The 22704-nt window shown below is 42.5% G+C and overlaps 1 protein-coding gene across 1 annotated transcript in view; it reads left to right on the top strand.

The window, feature by feature from the left end:
* LOC124722667 overlaps positions 1-22704 on the top strand; it is a 625281-nt gene that overhangs the window by 506317 nt on the left and 96260 nt on the right. The gene's annotated exons all lie outside the window — the stretch shown is intronic.

Here is a 22704-nt window from a genome sequence, read left to right on the forward strand (position 1 = left end):
ATTTTAATACTTCGACATCAACTTGGGAATGGCTACAAAGACGAAAGCACGAGAGTGTAAAATAAATGAACAATTAACAGTCAAATGGCGGAATTTACTTTCAATAAATTTTGTATGAGTGTGGTCCCCCACGAAGCAAAGATCATTAACAAATGGTGAAATCCACTGACGTAATCGGTTTGGACAAATGGCAGATCATTATGGCCCGGAACCTATTAACGACCATCTCGGAAACGGCGAAGATACTCGGCTGATCGCATCCTGTTGTCGGGAGCGTCTATGGAAGGTGGTTGAAGCTTGGTAAAACTACAAGTGGGAAACAAGACATTGTTGGACGTAAATGCCTCTTCGCACAGCGTGGAGGTGCCCAATCTGTAAAGCAGGATAGAAGGCGAACGATGACATATCTGATGCAAGATTACAATATTAGTTCATGCGTTAGTGTTTTGGAGCAAACTTCTCAGCGCACGTTCTTGAACATGGGGCTAAGCAGCAGACGACCCTTATAATTTTCCATGTTGACCCAACGATATGGTAAGTTACGATTACAGTGGGTACAGGAATGTTTAGATTAGAGCGTAGATCAGTGGAAACGTGTCGCCTGGTAGGATGAATCACGTTTCTTGTACATTAGGGTGATGGTCGTTCCCGGACACGTCATCATTCTGGCACACGGCTGGGACACATGTGGCACTCTGTCTGGCGTCACTTCCGCGGCCACAAACCACAGACCCGTAATTTACGGACCTGTGCGTAGAATTCCGGTACCACATACCTGCTGAAGGACTTGCCGAGTCCGTGGCACAAAGAATCGCTGTTGTATTTTGTTCCAAACGTGGATCGAGATGCTATTAAGCAGGTGGTCTTGATGTTTTGGCTAGTCACTGTATCTGTGAGCACGTCCTGCATTTTACACTTATCTGTGTTACTAAAACGCTATACCGGAACCTTGAATTCGGAACAAGGTACCAGTTGCATCGTAGGGGCAACAAAAATTCGATTTTCAGTATTTCACGTAATTATTGTCAGAATTTTAAAAATTTAAATGCTGTCATAATATAATTATTAAGAGAGGTATAATCTTAAGTTAATGTTTAAAGGGGCCTCACACATTCAATAATATCGTCAAACTGTCAACATATTGATCATGTGAGGGCTCATATTGTCTTATTGTTAATACTAGAAATATTTATGAGCAGTATAAGTGGACCTCAAAATATTTTCAGTATTCTCAATACATACTGAACGCGTGAGGTCAAATACTGACGTTTTGACAATATTCTCCATTCAGATGTTGACAGAACTTCAGGAACCAGCCACGCGGCGTTAGTGTGCCCTATTTATTTTTTCGATTCGTCGTTGTATATATCATACGTCAGATTCAGTTTTTGATGAATCTTTTATCACAAAAGAATTTTAATTAGGCCTTATATGTATATATCACTGAATTTACCTGCAAAATTATGTCATTGTGCAACACACAGTTCACGAGATACGACGTCGTAAGCATTGAGATGCGTGAAAAACTTGTATTTACTTAAAATGGCGCACAAATTTACCCAGTTCATATTCATCCATTGTTTCATACTGAGAGCACTTAGCTACTTTCAACAACACCCAAGCATAATTTCAAACCTTTTGTAAGCTTTTTCTCGCTTACTTTCTTAATGGCAAATATTTAACACATTTTCAATCAGATTTTATGCTGATTCATACATGGGAGCTGGTTTGATTACAGAATACTGGTACACCTCTGTTTGTAGAAGAGGGTCGTCATTTCTTCACTCCGCAGTATTCCGAGACCTTATGCCTAAATTTTATGGTGTGGAAAAGGCAACTTTCGCATTCCTGTAAATCAGGCATATATTACTCAGTAGCGATTCGTATTCTGCAGAGAAGCAAATATTGGATCATGTGTAGTAGGTAAAAATCTTAATTCCTACAAAACACAAAACTCCCCAGTTTGACACAGACAGGCCTGTTGCACACATACGCGGATGATGCGACTCCGCACGCTGTTGGCGAACCCCGTCGATGGTTTACACAGAAGAGCGGATAGGCGCGGTTCTGTACAGTCGAGCGACGTGTGCTCTAGCACATCGTTCTGTTTGATCGCATGCATAAAGATGGGCCCGCTGCAATTACGTCATTTCAGCCTATCTGATACACAAAAAGAGAAATTCCACACGAGATAGAAGGTTTTGGGTGCATCTTATGGTGGAACAAAGATGTACGGAAGGAGCGTTCGTCACAGTGTATTCCGATTTGCGCAACGACGAACAGAAATTTTGTACGCGTTTTCGTATGTCTATTCGTTCCTTTGACTAGCCTGTCGGTAGAGTTCAAGAAAACCTAACACCTGAAAATCTCGAAAAGATATCATTTACTCTTATAGAACGAGTAGCAGTAACAAGATATTTAATGATTCAAAGCTTAACTACAACTATGTATTACATTTGGTAGTATTCAATTTTATACTTGTATTACAATTGGATTCCTATAATTATTATATCGTCTACAAAGATTATGTCGACGTTGATTGATCTGGAGAGGGATGGAGAGCTGTAACTTGCGTCTGTACGGACGGATCTTCGTGATACAGCATAGATTGGTTAGGATGCTGTTAGTGTATTGAAGATGAAAGAGGTCAGTGAATAGTAGAAAGAGCTGGGGAGGGGGGGGGGGGGCGGGTGTATGTTTAAGTTAGTCTGATTTGTTTGCTTAATCGACATAAGCAGTTGAAATACCTGACTATGGAGTAATAGCTTCTGATCCAGATTTCAAGTCTTCAAAGAGGACAACAGGGACGCAAAGAATGCTCGGTCATCGTCTTCCTCCATTTCCTTACTCTCTTTCAATGATGTTAGCAAATTATCTTCAAATGTTGTGTTCTTGATAGACCTCTTTCTCTTGGAGGACAGTTTTTCGGCGTTTACGTTCGGTCAGACATCATCGGTTTGTTCTTCAAAGGTTTCATCTCGGCCCGCAGCTCGTGGTCGTGCGGTAGCGTTCTCGCTTCCCGCGCCCGGGTCCCCGGGTTCGATTCCCGGCTGGTTCAGGGATTTTCTCTGCCTCGTGATGACTGGGTGTTGTGCGCTGTCCTTAGGTTAGTTAGGTTTAAGTAGTTGTAAGTTCTAGGAGACTGATGACCATAGATGTTAAGTCCCATAGTGCTCACAAGGGAACCTCGCCATCGCACCCCCCTCAGATTTAGTTATAAGTTGGCACAGTGGATAGGCCTTGAAAAACTGAACACAGATCAATCGAGAAAACAGGAAGAAGTTGTGTGGAACTATGAAAAACATAGGCAAAATATACAAACTGAGTAGTCCATGTTTAAGATATGCAACGTCAAGGATAGTATGAGCTCAACAGCGCCGTGGTCCCGTGGTTGGCGTGAGCAGCTGCGAAACGAGAGGTCCTTGGTTCAAGTCTTCCCTCGAGGGAAAAGTTTAATTTTTTATTTTCAAACAATTATCAAAGTTCAGGCACTCACACTTAATAAACTTCGCTCTCCAAAATTCCAGGACATGTTCATATTTGCTTGGACATATGCAGGATTTGACGGTCTACACACGGAAAAATTTGAAAACGTTAAAAACATATGTTTTGAAAGAGCACAGGGAAAACTGTGCGACTGTGAAACTGTCGCATTCATTTGTTGCAGTTTATGTGACCAACTCTTATGTTTTCATCACTTTTTTGGGAGTCATTCTCACATCCACAAGAGAATCTAAATCGGGCAAGGTAGAAGAATCTTTTTACCCATTCGCCAAGTGTACAAGTTAGGTGGGCCGACAACATATTCTTGTCATGTGACGCACATGCCGTCACCGGTGTCATATAGAATATATCAGACGTGTTTTCCTGTGGAAGAATCGGTTGACCTATGACCTTGCCATCAAATGTTTTCGGTTCCCATTGGAGAGGCACGTCCTTTCGTCTACTAATCGCACGGTTTTGCGGTGCGGTCGCAAAATACAGACACTAAACTTATTATAGTGAACAGAGACGTCAATGAACGAACGGACAGACCATAACTTTGCGAAAATAGAGAAAGGAAACTTTTCACTCAAGGAAAGACTTGAACCGAGGACCTCTCGTTCCGCAGCTGCTCACGCTAACCACGGGACCACGGCGCTCCTGAGCTCGCATTATCCTTTATGTTGCCTATCTTGCGCATGGACTACTCAGTTTGTATATTTTGATTTTTTTCATAGTTCCATACAACTTCTTCCTGTTTTCTCGATTGATCTGTGTTCAGTTTTTCAAGGCCTATCCACTGTGCCAACTTATAACTAAATCTGAGGGGGGTGCGATGGGGAGGTTCCCTTGTCAGAGCCATTTGAACCATTTGTTTCATCTCGACTGTTTTCTGCGAGTGCATCGTTGTTATAATCTTTATCTTGCACGACCGATTGTAAGTCAAAATTATTTTCTGATAGTGCTTCACGGTGAAGGTCAAGAAAATGTAGCTGATAACGGTAGATGTATTTTGGTCTCTTAGTTGTTGCTGAGCCAGACCGCATCTGATTTATTTTACTACGGCTTTTATAATAGGCATCCCGTGCAGTTTTCTATCTCTTCTGGACCTTGTCAACTAAAATAACAAGAACAAATCCAATAAGTCTTTTATTACTGAGGACACATACACCTGTTATTTTAAGGAGGATAACATCTAAGATTTTATGTCAGCTTAGTCGACTTAGCATCTACATTTAACTCCCCTTACCCCTGTGGACGTACTTAAGTATCAAATATATCCTCTACACGTTACAGGTATCTTGGAAGCGGAAACACATTTATGGATCTGCATTACTCTTATTTAATGGGTGCATCAACAATTGAACAGATTACGAGGCAAGTATGTGCCATTATTTGGACTGTGTTACGAGAAGGATGCGTGCCATACCTCGAACAGACAAATGGGACGATATTAGCAGTGGTTTCCTAAATGTCGCCGATTTTCCTCATTGCATCAGCGCTCTAGATAGAAAACATACCCGTCTTGTAAAACCTATCAAAAGTCGGTCACTCTTCTTCAGTTACTAAAATTATTTCTCCATTGTTCTCATGGTCATCTGTGAGCAACTATTCTTTGACATTAATTGATGTCGGAGGATACTGAAGGAACTGTGATTCAAATGTATTTAAAAACAGCGTGATTTGTGGGAAAATAGGACAAGGTACATGAGCGTTACCCCATCAAAGCCACTACCAGCTAAACATGACTCCTCAGTGCCATATGTTCTTGTGCTAGATGAAGGCTTCGCATTATCGCAGCGTGTGTTAATGCTGTATGCGCGAAAAATCGTGACTCACATAAAGAAGGTTTTCAATTACCGATTTCCCGGAGCCCAGAGGTTGAATGCTCTTTCGGAATGTTAAGTCATAAGTGGAGGGTTTTTCACCGACCGCTGAATATCATTCCGTATCTAGCAGTATCTATGGTCAAAACGTTTTCCGTTTCGCGTATTTTATTCGAGTAAGAGATAGATGCCCGCCCGGTGGCCGTGCGGTCTAACGCACGGCTTTCTGGGCGGGAAGGAGCGCCTGGTCCCCGGCACGAATCCGCCCGGCGGTTTTGTGTCGAGGTCCGGTGAACCGGCCAGTCTGTGGATGGTTTTTAGGCGGTTTTCCATCTGCCTTGGCGAATGCGGGCTGATTCCCCTTATTCCGCCTCAGTTACACTGTCGGCGATTGCTGCGCAAACAAATACTCCACGTACGCGTGGTTCTAGGCGCTACAGTCTGGTGCCGCGCGACCGCTGCGGTCGCAGGTTCGAATCCTGCCTCGGGCATGGATGTGTGTGATGTCCTTAGGTTAGTTAGGTTTAAGTAGTTCTAAGTTCTAGGGGACTGATGACCTCAGCAGTTAAGTCCCATAGTGCTCAGAGCAATTTGAACCAATCCACGTACGCGTACACCACCATTACTCTACCACGCAAACATAGGGGCTACACTCGTCTGGTGTGAGACGTTCTCTGGGGGGTCCACCGGGGGCCAAACCGCACAGTAACCCTGGGTTCGGTGTGAGGCGGCGGAGGGGTGAAGTGGACTGCGGTAGTCGTCGTGGGGTTGTGGACCACTGCGGCTGCGGCGCGGACGAAGCCTCTCCGTCGTTTCTAGGTCCTGGTTAACATACAATACATACAACACAATACAAGAGATAGATACAGTTTTGAAGACACCCTGTATGTTACCGGTTTCGAACATGTGGTGGAAACTGCACCCGTCATTAGATCGGGTAAGACTGTACGAGATAAGTTTGCAGAATATTTTGTTAGTACAGGAGCTGTGTCCTGACAGGAATCAAAAATTCACTGTACACGGGCCACATATCTCAAAGGCAGACATATGAGGTTGTGTACAATTTTTCTACATAATTATCGATTGTGCTATGCAGAAACTGAACTTGCAAATGTTCAAAATGTGTGTAAAATCTTATGGGACTTAACTGCTAAGGTCATCAGTCCCTAAGCTTACACACTACTTAACCTAGATTAGCCTAAGGACAAACACACACATCCATGCTCGAGGGAGGACTCGAACCTCCGCCGGGACCAGCCGCACTGTCCATGACTGCAGCGCCTGAGACCGCTCGGCTAATCCCTCGCGGCTTGCAAATGTAATTCTTTAATTTTAATGTTTTGTATTTCGTATAGAAAGAGAGTAAAAGTACAAGGAAAATATGCGTCTCTTTGCCACATTTCTTCTGATCTGCCTTGTTCAAATCTTCAAAGCTGAGAATTATATTTGCACTGACCTCTTGCCAGGCCTTCAAACGCATTTCACGGTTCTTGCAGTCCCCATGCGATGAATCCCATACGTGAGGTCTACTTTCAACTTCACTAAGTAACATGTCGGTATCGACGTGACTAGACATTGTGGAAACTTCTCAAATTACACTCGTATTGCTACGCTAGTGGACTGCTTCTGCTGAAATGAGATATTCTGTTTCTGCTGCGCGTGGTATCCGCAGCATTGTGCACGCAATAAGTTGTTTCTATGTATGTAACTGATGCGAACGGCTCCGTCGCGTACGGACTGTCCGCACAACTGTGTGAAGCCCTCTTCGAATACGTATCTACCAACCGCTCGGAACGAAGAGCGCTAAGTCCGTTGCAAAGAAAGGATGATCGGACCTTTTCCTGTCTCCCAGGGCTTGCCCCAGGGTGCAATTTTAAGCCCACTCCTCTGTACCCTGTATATGCATGGTCTACAGCACTTAATCACTTCCCCAACAAAAATATTGCAGTATGGTGATTATGTCTGTGTTTATTGTACTGCTGCTTCGTATCTTCAGGCCCAAACGGCATTACTCACAACCATTGCATACATTGACGAGTGGCTATTCACTAATGGGTTGGAGATTCTGACTGAGAAATAAGTAAACGTAATCGTCCGCTATTACAAGTCGACATCAGCTCGCATTGATGGTCACACTACGTGTGGAAAGTACATTTTCCACATAAAATCTCACGCACGATTTCGGGGGATGATTTTTTGACTCTCAGTTAAGCTGAGCGCCTCACATCCGATCCGTTGTTACCAAGTGTGAAGAAGGCTTAAATGTAAATCGATCACTCACCCCTGCGTGGTGGGGAGCGCACCAGAGTACCGGGGGTTATTCGATCTCGGCTAGACTATGGCTGTCAACTGTACCACAAAGCATAGATCGTCTTCAGTACAGAGCTATTCGTACCTGTCTTGGGGCCATGCGACCGAAGCCCACCAACGCTCTTTTATTGGAAGCAGGGGAGAAACCCTTGAGCATTAGACATCAAATGTTATCGGGTAAATTCTTCATTCAAGGCATGGCGTTTATGGGCAGTTCTGTCTACCAAAGTAGAAACTGCATTTACCGACTATGGACTGCCTCCTACAGAAGGAATAAAGCTCCTGCCCTTTGCACCAGTTTTGACACTTCGTCACCTCTCATACGTTCTATACGATGTTCATCGCATTTGCCTCTTTTTGACTACTACCTTTCTTACACTCGGCTGTCATATTCCAGTCTGTAATTTTAATATAAGCTGTTTGGGAAGTGCTAATGTCAGTAGTGGATTCAGTCATCTCGTTGCAGCTCAGTGGTCTAGTTTTGTTTGTGTGTTTACCGATGGATCCAGAATTCCGCAGGAAGACTATACCGAATGTGCATTTCTATGTCCTCTGGTTCAGATCCGGAAAATCTTCAAAAAATGGCTCTAAGCACTATGGGACTTAACATCTGAGGTCATCGGTCCCCTAGACCTAGAACTATTTAAACCAAACTAACCTAAGGAAATCACACACATCCATGCCCGAGGCAGGATTCGAACCTGCGACCGTAGCAGCAGCGCGGTTCCGGACTAAAGCGCCTAGAACTGCTCCGCCACAGCGGCCGGCTGGAAAACCTTCAAACTGCCCCCAAGCGCTTCTATATTTACGGCGGAGACAGTGGCACTTCTGGAATCTCTTAAGTTGGTCTCTTCCACTTCCTTTCCCAAGATATTAATTCTGTGCGGCTCTCGAAGTGTGCTTAAAAATATTTAACACCGGTGATGGAACAAAACAACTAACTGGTATATCTCGGACGTGGTTTCGGAACGTATTCGCAGTACACGAATGGTGCGGATAATCCATTTGCTGTGGGTGCCTTCCCACGTAGGTATCCTATATAATGAGGAATTGTCCAAGCAAGCGAAATCTTTACGCACTGTCCTGCATCTCAAATTACCTTACACAGACGACATGTGTGAGGTCAATGGTCACGCAAACCAACAATGGCAAGAGATATGGAACGTTTCCCAGCAAACAAAGAGCGGATATTAGGCTGTGCTCCAACCTTGGATTCCTTCACAGCCGTGGTTCATGAGGACACATTTGGACCGAGACACGATTTCTTCTATCATACGACTTCGCTTCAATAACGCCTCTTTTCCTTAACCTCTACATCGGATCAACGTTTACGCTTCGCCGGCATGTGAGTGTGATCCTGAGTCGGAAGCTGATGTCAACCATATATTGTTTGTGTGTCCCAGATTTTACTGCGAACGGTTCGACTTTCTGAAGGCATTGCTGAGAATGGGATACCACCTTCCTCAATCAGTTACTTCTCTTTTATTTACCAAAGACATTCTCTTTTGTAAAGTGAATGTTAAGTTCCTTAATAGTATTGCGCGCAATCTGTGGGTTCTAATGGCGTACGTATTACATTTTTCCGTCTTGCTTCTGAAAATATTTCAGGAATGGTGTGAACTGTAACTCAATACAATTTTAACTACATTTTAATCTAATTGTTGCAGAAATATGGTCGACACAGCTGTGACGGTTTGAGGTTTCTCTTCTTGTAAATATGCGTTTCTGTATTATTTTATTCAATTCTATGTACACTGTAACTATGCATTATTGATGGCTAAATCGAGATGCTACTAACAAGGCCAAATAAACAAGTAAAATATAATAAAAAATGCGGAGAGCGGACCATTCGTGTAACTGTGCAACGGGCGTTAGGTTCGCGGTGCTGCGCAGCGGTGGCGCCACTAGCGAAGCACCAGACGCCTGGCTTTGGGATTGAGGATAGATGGTAAGCTCTCGTGGAGACTCTTCTTCACGTCCTTCTGCAGAAGCCGAAAACAGTTACCTTATACGTTAGAATAGTGTCCACAGTAATAAACTGAAGCTGTTTTCTTTATGAAGCCATTATGGAAGGGTAATATCTACTCGCTTGAAGGAACAAGAAATAGTAGACTTAGAAAATGAGGCACTGTCTACAGGCCACCTCCGTAAAGAAGTCCACAGTCAGAAGGCACAACATCAATCCTTACTTAAGGGTCACGATGGGAGGAAGATGAACTATCTGGAAATGATGGAATTTATTAAACACGTGTCCGTTTGACCAAGCTTAGTACTGAATCATCGCCGGCCGTGGTGGCTGAGCGGTTCTAGGCGCTTCAGTCAGGAACCGCGCGACTGCTACGGTCGCAGGTTCGAATTCTGCCTCGGGCGTGGATTTGTGTGATGTCCTTAGGTTAGTTAGGTTTAAGTAGTTCTAAGTTCTAGGGGATTGATGACCTCAGATGTTGAGTCCCATAGTGCTCAGAGCCATTTGAACCAAGTACCGAATCATCAAGACCGAGTTCCCTTGCTGGCCGCTTCCAACTGCAGATACTGCTATTAATGCCATGGAGACCACGTTGTAAATTACCCCTCCTACCCACATGCCCCATTTTTCGTTTATTTCAGTACCTGTAGTTTCACTTGCCCTGTCACAGAATTTGAGTTTGTATAATTACAGTATTTTTCCAACGCCCTTCCCGCAGTGGTAACACCGGTTCCAGTCAAATCATCGGAGTTGAGCACTGACGAGCTGGGCTAGCACTTGGATGGGTGACCATCCGGTCTGCCGAGCGCTGCTGGTAAGCGGGGTGCACTCGGCCCTTGTGATGCAAATTGAGGGGCTACTTGATTGAAAAGTAGCGGCTCCAGTCCCGTAAACTGATATCCGGCCGGGAGAGCGGTGTACTGGCCACACGCCTCTCCATTTCCGCCAGTGACGCCTGTGGGTTGAGAATGACACGGCGGTCGGTCGCTACTGTTGGGCCTTCATGGCCTGTTCGGGTGGAGTATAATTACTGTTGTTTAACGTAAATATTTTACCAGTTTGCAGTACTGGACATGTTAAGGAAAAGATTGTCTTGCGCAATCAACCCCCTGGAACATTTCATCAAAGTTTACTGTACATCGATGAACGTATTTTTCTTCTCAGAACAGCTTTTGTAATTAATCATATAGCTGATTATTTAATGTGTCACATATTTTACCTAGGCTAAATAGTCTTACATGCCATTTTTACTGTAATAATTTCTCTTATGTTTGTCCTAAATTAAATGCTAACAATTGTTGCCTGAGATATTCTGTGGGTGCACTAGTTTAAAATCGTTGACCCCACAAAAATCTCGCAGCCACAATCTTTACCTTTATACTGACCATGGCGTAACACTCGACGAAGCCGGCCGCTGTGACCGAGCGGTTCTAGGCGCTTTAGTTCGGAATCGCACTGCTGCTACGGTTGCAGGTTCGAATCCTGCCTCGGGCATGGTTGTGTGCGATGTCCTTAGGTTGGTTAGGTTTAAGTAGTTCTAAGTCTAGGAGACTGATGACCTCAGATGTTAAGTCCCATAGTGCTTAGAGCCATTTGAGCCGTTTGAACCATTTTGAACACTCGACGACCGGTTTTCCATTCATAATGAAGTAAATGTTCTTCTATGAGCCAACGGAACAGTCAGTTAGTATTTGCGTACTTTCCTTACTTTAGTTTTATTCCACAGAACGAACCGATAACTCAGCCGCAGCGGGAACTAACTTGGTTGCGTCATTACGTGTAGCCACGTTCCAGTTCAAAGTTGTTACCTCGCAGTGCAAGTACTGAAAGTCACAGCGGGATATGCCCTCACGGGCAGCCACGACGGTCTACCGTTACCGTCAATTGATTTTTTGGCGACCAGAATGAGAAAAGAGGACAATTCTGATGGAAAGGGTGGCGGAACGTGCAAGCAAAATGTCAAAAAGTCGAGTGCGTATATGGTGCGTAAATTATGGCAGGAGGTAGACTGAAAGAGTGGGAAGAAGCAACATGCATACGACAAATATCCAATAGACGCTACGTGTAACTGCTATTAGGCAGCAATTTCACTGCTATTATGAACAATAGAACGAAATACAAACTTCGCGAAAATTATCTCACAGAACAAGGCTAGCAACTATACTCTGAGAAAACTTTTTGACTATAGGATTCGGTTCGTGAAATTTTCACGAAGAAATTGAGCATGAGAATTAAAGATGCCAACGACTTATTTCGGATGAAACATGGGTTCATAAACATTACACTGGGAACAAATGTTGTGTACAGCGGCAGTGTGCCAAAACAAAAATGCTAGCCAGCCTTTAATCACTGTACTGTGCAAGGCACTGGCGTACAGATGTGTACCGAGTGAGCGCTTCACTTGTAAGAAGTACTAAAGAGTGGGCAAAGTAAAACTGGCCCAGAAAATATTTCATGCACTTTAAGACAGACAACCGAACTTACATCATCTTCGGCGGGTGTGGATAATGTAAGTTAGGTTGCCTATCGTAAGGTGCATGTAATATCGTCCTGGTGAGTTTTATTTCGCACACCCTGTGCCTCTCCTCCCTGCATCTCGGGCATAAATACACCAGTGTTGCCACCAGGGCCAGGTCTACATTTCACACTGACTTGATCTTACGTGCGATAATATTGAGGCGCGACCCAGTTCAAAATTGCGCTTATGCAGAATGCATGATCTTCATTCCACAGGATTGCTACGGCAGGTACACATAATTACGAGTGCTTCAAAACAGTATTAAAGACAGTATTTAAGAACGCAATTCCATGCCTGAAGATTCTATTTACATTTCGATTCTAAAATTTAATTTGCCTGATAAGGGTTTTATATGCTTACGGTGCATCAAAGAATTTCGAAGAATGGCGGATTGTGTTAAAATATGTAGATGCACATACGCATGAACAGATATGTCAAGAAGCACCACCTAGCATCGACTTTCCTAAGCTGAGGCAAATTTGTGTGTACGCCCAGTTGAACGTAGTGAATGGAACACTCGTTTTATCAAGCAGTGGAACAACTTATAAACATCAACTTTTGTAACAAATATCGGAAAACGTCAAAGGAGAGCTACGAAATGTTGAAACAAATGTACACATCAGGAGCCGTACGAGGCAAAAGTATTTTCGGCTGACCTGAACGCTTTTGGGACTGGAAGAAAAGTGACGATGTACCTAGTTTGCGCAACACCATCCTCACCGTAGTTCTTTGCCAACATCACCTACTTAAAACTAGCACGCTTTGTTGTGCATCAGAAGTCAACAAGCATGATAATAGGCAACATCGATAAGGTGCTGCTCAAAATAAATTTGCCCCACCTGCATATCTGCAGACATTTGTAGGCTTACATTCAAGACTAGCAGAAAATGAAAGAGTAAACCTGAAAAAAACTTAATTATAAAATTTAAAAAAAATAATCGAAATAAAGACAATATTTTCGAAAGGGCACGTATGTGAAATGTCCTTCATATGCGTTAATAATTTAGTGAATGAATTCATACACAACACTGTAACGACCTCCCATAGTACCTTTCCTTTTTCGCCATCCCCTCTTCGAAATCAGAAATAGAAACTGCTCTAAGTAGAGAAGTTACCGCCACAAAGCCTTGTAGCCTGATTTCATGAGGTTGCTTCTTATTGATCGTCGAAATAACTGAGGTTCACTGATATTTCTTTTACTGTAAAACTTGTTACTGGAGTTTTTGTATTGAACTCCGTTGCAATATTTCCTGTCAGTTCCGTAAACTTTATTAGCCTCTCTAATATGGCGAGGTTCATGCAACATCGTGACTTTACAGACGATGGGTCACGCAAATAAGGCACTCACTTATGCATCAAATCACAGAATTCAATCATATAGAATTTACCAGCGCCCCAACGCTATAATAAAAATGTGCAAGTTGTACATATCTGCTGACCATTCAGTGGAGCGCTTGGGTTATTGGAAAAGGGGAAGGGGGCCGTCACAAGTGACAGAATTTAAAACAGCTTCAAATGCATAACCATACGAGGCCGGTGCGAAAAATTGAAAAAGTTTTTCCTAATTGTTTCGTGGAAACGCGCCGGCGGTCTGCGTAATTTCTGAAGTAAAAATTAGCTTGTGACGTTATAAGGGGAAAAAAGAGAAATCTGTGTGCTCATATCTGGTCTGTAAAAATGTTAAATACGCACGTTAATTGATTTGATTAAAGAATGGACAAAGACACTTGTTTTATCCAAGTTACATTTAAGATCCTTTCTTTCTGATATTTACTACATGCCACATACAGGGTGCGATTTCAGCCTGTCGTCACCTCCTTATACAGGGTGTAACGGGTATGCAGATATTTCTATTGGTGACTGAAGATGGTGTACTGAACAACAATACATCAGTATTTTCGTCATTTGCAGATGAATAATAAGAGTAACAAGTCTTTAGGTCGGTTAGTACCTGCAAGTATACGTGGCAAGAGCAAGTCATCAATGCTTATTTTCCCCTGGGCAGTAAGTCAGGTGTTGAAGTGTGGGCGCAAAACGGGTAATCTGTACTGAAAGATGTAGTCCACTTAGTGGTGCAGTTATGACCTTGCAGAAAACATCCGGTAGTAAATTACGTGACTCGTTTTGCGGGAAGACTGTTCGACGCAGAGAAAAAAACTACCAACACATTTATGAGTGTACTTATTAAGGCACCACATATAAAAATATCTGCACTTGTACCCATTACACCCTCTGTGGTTTACTGTATAAAATTATTACTCAATTCGTAACTAAATCTGTATGATTTTATCGGTCTGAGGTTTAGTAAGCCTATGCCTCAGAGGCTGGACGTAGTGACAATGTGGGCATTGTGCTTTCTTTGTGGGCCTACCACCTGAATGTTGGTAATGTGCCAGCTGGAGACTGAAGCGTGTGACTTGCTGCTGCAAAATGGTATTTGTGTGCTTTTCTTTTATGTTTGGTATGCGTGAACTAGTTTTTAAAGTAAACACTTTACTTTCTGGTTAGTGGGATGATTTCGCCAGCCATGACCAGAAGTCAAGAGGTACGTAGCAGTTTGGAAAGAAGAACAATAAAATAGGCGTGATCAACGTCTTAAAATCAAATGTTTCTACGTTGACCTATTGAATTGTTCTACGTGTGTTAGTGGAGCGGCTAAATCCGCAGATGGGTTACACATTTTGCGTTCCAGATACACCACCTCACATTCCTGACTGGAAGAGATTTAGACATTCGACGGGGATATGGGAGAGACATTCGATGGGGATATGGGTCTTGTTGATGAAATTGACATGCTACTGGGTATTACAGGTACCGGTGTGTACAGCAATCTGGACCACCACCTCTGAAGGTCTCGCTGTATGGTGGTACAACATGTAATGTGTTGTTTTCATGAGCAATAAAAAGAGCGGAAATGATGATTATGTTGATCTCTACTCCAATTTTCTGTACAGGTTCCGGAACTCTAGGAACCGATGTGATGCAAAACTTTTTATGTTTGAATATTCTTAATAACAATAGAAAGTCGATCGACATTTAAATATATTATAATTCTTATCTTTTTGAACAGAACTTGAAATTTAAAATACCTTCAGAGGTGATGATCCAGATTTCTGTACACACCGGTACCCCTAATACGCAGTAGCACGGCCTAGATGAGGCATGTCATCGACGGTTCCTGTCTCTCTGTACCTCCTCCATGTCCGAACAACATCGCCTTGGTTCACTCCTAGACGCCTGGACACTTTCCTTGTTGAGAGCCCTTCCTGGCTCAAAGTAACAATGCGGACGCGATCGAACCGTGGTATAGACCGTCTAGGCATGGTTGAACTACAGACAACACGAACCGTGTAGCTTCTTCCTAGTGGAATGACTGGAACTGATCGGCTGTTGGACACCCTCCGCGTAATAGGCGCTGCTCATGCATGGTTGTTTACATCTTTGGGCGGGTTTAGTGACATCTCTGAACAGTGAAAGGGACTGTGTGTGTGTGATACAATATCCACAGTCAACGTCTTTCTTCCCGAGTTCTGGGAACCGGGGTGATGCAGAACATTTTTTGATGTAAGTATTTCGAAAGAAGAATGTTTGTGCCTTCAGCTGTAGTACTGTATGTTTACGCTCTACTGGTTTCGGTTATTACAACCATCTTCCCATCCTGGTCGACCAAACCTCATCACACCACCGGTGTATCTTTGAACCGTGTGCGGAGCACATCGTAACCGTCCGACACCTCACCCTGTAGTCTGGGCGCAGGTAGCGCACTCACTAAAACATACCATGTCGTACCGCACCATTGGTCAGAGGCTAATAGAAGCTCAATTACTCAACAGCAGTCCCACGCATAGGCTGATGTTAACACCAACAACATAGATGACTGCATTTGGTGTGGAGTCGTACCCAGAAGGCATGGACTGGCAACGAGTGACATGAGCATCATTTCAGCATTAGATTTCGATTCTGAAAAACGTATGCGAGTACGGCGACTCCCAGCGGAGAGGACACGTTCTGCCAATGTTTTGGTGAGAGATACCCGTTCTATTTTGCTGGTAGTTATCCGGTATGACTTCAGGTCGAGGTTGGGGTTGAGTTGTTTGGGGAAGTAGACCAGACAGAGAGATCATCGGTCTCATCGGATTAGGGTAGGACGGGGAAGGAAGTTGGCCGTGCCCTTTCAAAGGAACCATCCCGGCATTTGCATGGAGCTATTTAGGGAAATCACGGAAAACCTAAATCAGGATGGCCGGACGCGGGATTGAACAGTCGTCCTCCCGAATGTGAGTCCAGTGTGCTGGCCACTGCGCCGCCTCACTCGGTTTCCAGGTCGGCTTTGGTACTGAATCAGAGAACTCTGACGGCACAGACGTACGTCTCAGATACCTTGTGTCCTCGTATGTTACCTGTTGTGAGACATTATCCTGGTAACACCTCTGAGCAGAACAACGCTCCTCAACACTCAGTATGTGTCTCTACGGACTACTTGCGTCACGTTGAGGTCCTTCCTTGGCCAGTAAGACTCCTTGATATGTCACCGATAGAACATTTGCGTGACCTTCTCCAGCGTAAACTCCATTCCGTTGGCAGTATTCAGTATGCCTAAGGCCGGTAACAATAGTTGTGAACCAGTTCGCCTCGGAAAACGATACGACTACATTTAATCATGGCAAAAACCACAGAGGCAGCCAATTCGTATCGTGGTGGAGGATAGTTTTTGTTTCGTCAGTATTTGGCTAGCAATAGGACGGGAGAGAGTTGAGGTTCCTGATAGCCACACCTTGCGCCAGTCGCCAGGATTAAATAACAAATCTCTCTGCCGTGTTTCATGAAGTGATGGTCTGTGACTTTCTCGATCGCAGCAAGCCCGTCTCCATGCCTTGGGGAACGTTAAGCTCGACGACTGTTTGGTTGCTCGTGCTGCGTGCGGGCGCCGGGTATCACCCCTTCATTTGATCCCATATGCGACGGTAACCACACAGAACAAGAATAGCACAAGCTCTTATTAGTCATCCCCCGATCTACGTGACAAGACAGCAAGAAATTGGACTTGCATCAGTGAGGACGGCGGTTCAAATCGCTTTCCAGCCGTCCAGATTTAGGTTTTCCGTGGTTTCCCTAAATCACCTAAGAGAAATACCGGGATGCTTCCTTTGAAAAGAAACGGCCGATTTCCTTCCCCAACCCAAACTTATACTCCATCTCCGATGACTTCATCGTCGACAGAAGGTCAAACCATAATCTTCCATCCTTTCTTCCTCCTTCCTCTCTTCGTCAAATCCTAATCTTCCATCCTTTCCTTCCTTCCTTCCTATCAAACTTCCATACTTCGACTGCATGCAAAACACAGAGGACACGCGCGTAAGCATTAGTGGTGTGATGACCTCTATGAATCTCATGGCTCCCCATGGATCTCTTCATTCACAATTACTCGTGAAAAAACAAGGATTTTTATGCATCTACCTAAACATGTACCATCCCACACACAGACTCTTCCTCGCTTGAGGGCAAGTTAATTCCAAAACTACTGTTAACACTATGTTTTCAGGTCTTGCTACGTACCAATACACACACACCCTTTTGTCTGAAATTGAGACGATGGTTGTACCCCGCCGCTATATTATCTTCTTTGGTTCTTTGTGAGTTCCTGTGGGTATGTGCAACAACTGTGACAGAATCCCTTAATGATGAAGAATATGCTGAAGCTCATAAAGGTGAAAGGCGTGTATCAGTTTCCATTATAGCTTTATGGCACATAGTTTTCCGGTAATATGCTTTAAAGTGTGAAATTATGTTGAAGGATGAAAGGGTAATATTTTTACGAAACCCTGATTTATTTAAGTAGTATTTTACTACATAATGTTTATTACTTAAGAAGTATGCTTTAACTACATTTTGAAATATGTCGGTTTCAGTTACCCCTTTCATTTATGTTGTGTCTACAGTAGGAATCCTGCATACTCGGTTCGCTAGACAAACAAACAACTCGTATTAATGAGTTTTATTGCAATAAGACAAGAGACAACTAACTGTGGTAGATATGTCGCAAGCAAAGGGCGACATACAAAATAATCAGTCTTCTTCAGAATAGACAAACACAGGTCTGTGCTGCATAGAGATTCCAAATGAAGTGGCTAACGTTGACGCTGCTATCGAAGTGAGCTGCCGCCAGTCGGGCGCGGCGCTTACCGGTATGTCCTCTTCACGTAGGGGCCGCTGCTGTCTCGTTGTCCTGGAAGGGAGGTCGGTCAGTGTGAAATTGGCTGACTTCTTCTCACAGCCGTCTCTTCTTTGTCGTGCCGGCGCTGACTTTACGCCGTAACAGTTTACTTTCTAATTAAATGTGCAGTCTGATTACTGGTATAAAATATTGTTTTGAGTTTTTTTTAACTTCAGTATATCATTTGTTACCATGAACAGGCCCGTTATTGCAATTATTACAGTTATTTTCTTAAAGTGGGCAATAGACTGGTAAATGTACTCAAATGGTGCATATAGAATCCCTAATTATTTAAACAGATTTTTAGAATGAGCCCGATGACTTTATAGCTATAATTGTTATGACCATATTTTGCGCACTTGCTCTAAGAAAATTATACCATAGCTAAGGACTGAGTGCGTAACTAAGAGGCACTCACTGTTACACCCAAACGACAGGACTCTATTCCATTTCAGTCTACAGTCAATATTTAACCCTAAACATTTTGTGCTAATGACATGATCTGTCATATTTTCGTCTACATTTAATGTCACAGTACTAGACTCCATCTTCAAACTGAAATTCATCCTGTTTGATTTCTTTACGTTCAGTGTCCGTTTTCTAATTCCTAATGAATTTTAAACACCCCTGAGAGTTTAATTTTTTCTTTATCAGAAAGTGTTGTGTTTTATTTGTAATTACAATTTTGCTGTTATTCACAAAAATAGTTCTTTCCCTATACCTGTCATTATCTCGATAGTCATTGATATATATACCAAGACCATAATGGTCGTACATCAGATGTCTACAACAGGTAAGTAAATTATTTGTGACGGCTAAGACTGCCACCCGAGTGCATTAGTGTTGTTATGCCGTGTTCCTATAAAGTATATTATGTGCGTTCGCCATGTTATATACTTTTTGGGCGTGAATGGTTACGGAGAATGCCGTCGTCTCATATGAGACAATATTACCAGCAGCTGACAGAGTCTGTAATGGACATCATTGTGGATCTGCATGTTGCCGTTGGTCTATCGTGAAATATCCAAGGTTTTTCGGATGTGACTGGTCCTCCGTTCCCACGGTAGGACGTGGAGCAAACTACATGCATCATCGAGGTTCTAATCGACTAAGCTTCACCACAACACAATAGAAAATACACATCACACCAATACAGAAAGTATTGTCTATAAGTAGAACAAGACTTCATCTATTTCTGAAGCTATTATTTCAGAAAGTATCACAGTTCTTGAATAAAAGGTTGAATACCACAATTTTCATTCTGTCTGATGTTTTTTTTCTGCACTGTTTCTCGATCCACTAAATTAAAAATATTTACTCTTTCATACCTTGCAGCCTCACAATGCAGGTTCCTGATGAATTGATTATCGTTCCTTGATCTATCATAGTTATTGTGTTGTTTCGAAATTACTTGACCAATTGTATGTAATTATTCTATTTTGCGTTATAAAATTTGTGCGATAGATACTTTGTGTTGGGTGCACTTTAGGTTAGACATTGCAGCGTAAGAAATGCATAATTTCGAAATTATGTTTCAACCCATTCACGAGTCAATTGGTTTACTATCAGTAAGTACACCACGCTTAGTGAAATCATTGTGTGCTATGTTGGATTTAATAAATGCCTGTCTTAAATCTCATTCATATACGCATTACACACTCGCAATGCAAATTAACATTACATTTAGATTTGCTTCAATTTGTAGGAGTCCATTTAAGTCAGAATTTTTTGGTTTGTTTATACATTTGCCAAAATTTACATTGTTTGTAGTGTCATATTCAATCGTCAGAAACGTCATCCATAAACCGCCAGCAGTTATCCAAAGATTATTGCTTTGTTAAGAATTCTCTGTGAGACTTTACAATTATAGATAGTTGCTTCTCTATTTCTCATGGTGACAAGCTGTTCGATGTGTGTGTATGTCGCTTCTTAATATATGAGTGTATTCTGAGTGTGAATCAGCAGTTGTGAGACTGCCAAAGGTTGGAATTTGATCCCCAGTCGGTTCCAGGTTTTTTCATGTCACTTATTTCTTCTTTCACCTCTGCAAGTGATTTGCTAATGAGTAAAATGCGGCGTTGCACCGCAGTTTTATATAAAAAGCGTCGTTATCGATTTCGAACCAACAGGTTCGTCTTCAGGTGGTTGTTCACGTTCTAATTACGTTTGTTTTTGTTCAGATTCGTTGTTGAAGAAAAAACAGCCAACAACTCAAGTAATCAACAGCAAATGTAATATTAATGCGAACAACCGACTGAAGATGAACCTGTCGGTTCGAAACCAGCAACGACTCTATTTGTGTAACTAAATAGCATTATTAACAGTGGCTAGTCGTTGTTTTATTCTTTTCAAGAATTAACTTCTAAAAACACTCTTATTGTCACTTACAATCAGTCAGCTTCCTGGTATGGCACTTAGAACGTTCTTAATAAAGTATTTATTTCCTAATTTCTTTCTTTATGTTTTGCAGTGATGCTGTGAGCAGCATACATCTGCGGTTTCAGAATAGCCACTCAATTTTTGGATACAAATCAGTTATGTGCAAAGAGAGAGACATTATTTTTTCACTGTCCTGAGAAATGTCGGATTTGGCCCGTAGGGGAAGGTTGCTATCAATAGGCTACCTAAAGAGAATTAGTAAAAAAATGCTCGGATATTGTAATAAATATTTTGTTTTCGGTTTAACTTTAACATTATCTTCTGCATTTCACTGTAGTAGACACAGAACTCATAAATACAGATTTAATTAAATATTTGAAAACTAAAAACATATGCCTACGACTTAAGCAGGGGGACTGGTTTCCTTCATTGGGCTATGCAGTTTTCGTGAATCAGCTATAATATTATACCTTTTAAATGTTACACGCACCTCATATTTTTTTATTTTTGGGAGTTTTTGTTGGCATTTGAAATCGGATAACATGTGTAAGAAGCCAAGGAGTCTAAAAGTAAAAAAGTCGCCTACGAAGGTAAAAAAACGTTTGACTGATTACTAAAACATTTGCAAACTATTAGAAAACATATAATTAAAACCATTACTTAAATATTGTTCATTGTGGCCTACCTATGTCTAAGATTAGACAAAATTCGAGGTGGTTCAAGGCAACTCGCATTGCATCGCTTAACAGCACCTAGTCTCCGCCCACAGAACGTAATTTTACATTGTGAATATGACAAAATGGTGTGAATTACTCGTAATGTTCCAATGATGGCTGCAGAAATTTAATCACTGTTACCATATCACTACGATATAGCAATCAATCATACTAGTCAGTTACAAGATCATAGTGCAAATCTTAGCTTTTTCACTGTTGCCTTGTATCTCGTGGAACAACTCACCATTAATATGGCGAATCTTTGGCAGGACGGGGTATACTTAATGGCCGCTAGCATACGCCTATCGTCAGTATCCACAGAGAAATCGAGCCGGCCCATCGGAAGCAAACTTACCTTACAAAGTTTTCCGTTTCCGTTCTTCATTTGTCTTCCCAATGTTGCGGAAATGTTTCGCAGGCAAAGTCACAAAATTCCAGTTCTACATCTACATCTACATCCATACTCCGCAAGCCACCTGACGATGTGTGGCGGAGGGTACTTGGAGTACCTCTATCGGTTCTCCCTTCTATTCCAGTCTTTCATTGTTCGTGGAAAGAAGGATTGTCGGTATGCCTCTGTGTGGGCTCTAATCTCTCTGATTTTATTCTCATGGTCTCTCCGCGAGATACACGTAGGAGGGGGCAATATACTGCTTGACTACTCGGTGAAGGTATGTTCTCGAAACTTCAACGAAAGTCCGTACCGAGCTACTGAGCGTCTCTCCTGCAGAGTCTTCCACTGGAGTTTATCATCTCCGTAACGCTTTCGCAAATACTAAATGATCCTGTAACGAAACGCGCTGCTCTCCGTTGGGTCTTCTCTATCTCTTCTATCAACCCTATCTGGTACGGATCCCACACTGGTGAGCAATATTCAAGCAGTGGGCGAATAAGTGTACTGTAAACTACTTCCTTTGTTTTCGGATTGCATTTCCTTAGGATTCTTCCAATGAATCTCAGTCTGGCATCTGCTTTACCGACGATCAACTTTATATGATCATTTCATTTTAAATCACTCCTAATGCGTACTCCCAGATAATTCATGGAATTAACTGCTTCCAGTTGCTGACCTGCTATTTTGTAGCTAAATGATAAAGTATCTTTCTTTCTATGTATTCGCAGCACATTACACTTGTCTTCATTGAGATTCAATTGCCATTCCCTGCACCATGCGTCAATTCATTGCAGATCCTCCTGCATTTCAGTACATTTTTCCATTGTTACAACCTCTCGATATACTACAGCATCATCCGCAAAAAGCCTCAGTGAACTTCCGATGTTATGCACAAGGT

The sequence above is a fragment of the Schistocerca piceifrons genome, chromosome X (genome assembly GCF_021461385.2).
Source record: "Schistocerca piceifrons isolate TAMUIC-IGC-003096 chromosome X, iqSchPice1.1, whole genome shotgun sequence".
Lineage (NCBI taxonomy): Eukaryota > Metazoa > Arthropoda > Insecta > Orthoptera > Acrididae > Schistocerca > Schistocerca piceifrons.